This window comes from Brassica oleracea, chromosome C2 (assembly GCF_000695525.1).
Source record: "Brassica oleracea var. oleracea cultivar TO1000 chromosome C2, BOL, whole genome shotgun sequence".
NCBI classification, from domain to species: Eukaryota; Viridiplantae; Streptophyta; class Magnoliopsida; order Brassicales; family Brassicaceae; genus Brassica; species Brassica oleracea.
In genome coordinates this window covers 20,495,049-20,496,462 of record NC_027749.1, presented here as the reverse complement: position 1 = coordinate 20,496,462, position 1,414 = coordinate 20,495,049, and positions in this window count along the sequence as shown.

Here is a 1,414-nt window from a genome sequence, read left to right as displayed (position 1 = left end):
GTTTATATCGACGACATGCTCGTCAAATCCCTCCAAGCAAAGGACCACGTATCACATCTCGAGGAATATTTCGCCCAGTTAAATTCGCATAACATGAAGCTCAACCCGACAAAATGTAGATTCGCTGTTGCATCAGGGGAATTCCTCGGCTACCTAGTCACATTCCGTGGCATCGAGGCTAATCCAAAACAGATCAACGCACTGATCAAGATGGCTTCGCCGAAGAATAAGCGGGAAGTCCAGAGGTTGACCGGTAGAGTCGCGACACTTAACTGTTTTATTTCGCGATCGACAGACAAGTGCCTGCCCTTCTACGATGTCTTACGGGGAAATAAAAAATTCGAATGGTCGGAAGAATGCGAAAACGCTTTCCAACAGCTGAAGCGGTATTTGGCTTCCCCCCAGTCCTCGCAAAACCAGTGGAGGGGGAACCTTTGTTCTTGTACATCGCTGTATCAGCAACAGCTGTGAGCGGCGTGCTAATCAGGGAAGAACGCGGCGAACAAAAACCTATTTTCTATATCAGCAGAACCTTGCTGGATGCCGAATCTAGATACCCGCTGATGGAAAAATTAGCATGCGCGGTCGTAACATCGGCCCGAAAACTAAGACCATATTTCCAATTCCACACGATCGTCGTCCTCACGACTTTTCCCTTACGAACGATTCTGCATAGCCCGAGTCAATCGGGCTGATTAGCCAAATGGGCGGTAGAACTTAGCGAATACGATATCGAGTACCGACCAAGAACAAGCGCAAAGTCACAAGTGCTTGCAGACTTCTTGGTCGAATTACCGACAGAGACCATAACCAACGAGGAACCAAATTCCACTTGGCTCCTTCACGTCGACGGATCCTCGTCCAAGCAGGGATCAGGCATCGGAATTCGTCTCACATCTCCAACGAACGAGATCTTAGAGCAATCGTTTAGGCTGGAATTCCACGCCTCAAAAAACGAAGCCGAATACGAAGCACCCGTCGCAGGACTGCGTTTGGCTCACGGCTTGAAGATACGAAACATCCACGCTTACTGCGATTCCCAGTTAGTGGCAAGTCAGTACAGCGGAGAGTATGAAGCCAGGGACGAACGGATGGATGTGTTCCTTAAACTGGTCCGAAAACTAGCTCAAAAGTTTGACTGTTTTGCCCTCACGCGAATTCCCCGTTCCGAAAACGTCCTGGCAGATGCTCTCGCGGGCTTAGCATCAAGTTCTGATCCAGGACTCAAAAGGGGAATTCCGGTCGTGTTCATCGAACACCCGAGCATTGGACCGCCAATCGTCGTGAACCTCATAGAAGGTTAAGACGACGAAGAAGAAGAAGTTGCAATACAACCGCAATCGGAGCAATCCGATTACGGCTGCGATACCCCGTGGCTGCAGAAGATTCAAGACTACATTATCGACGGACGCCT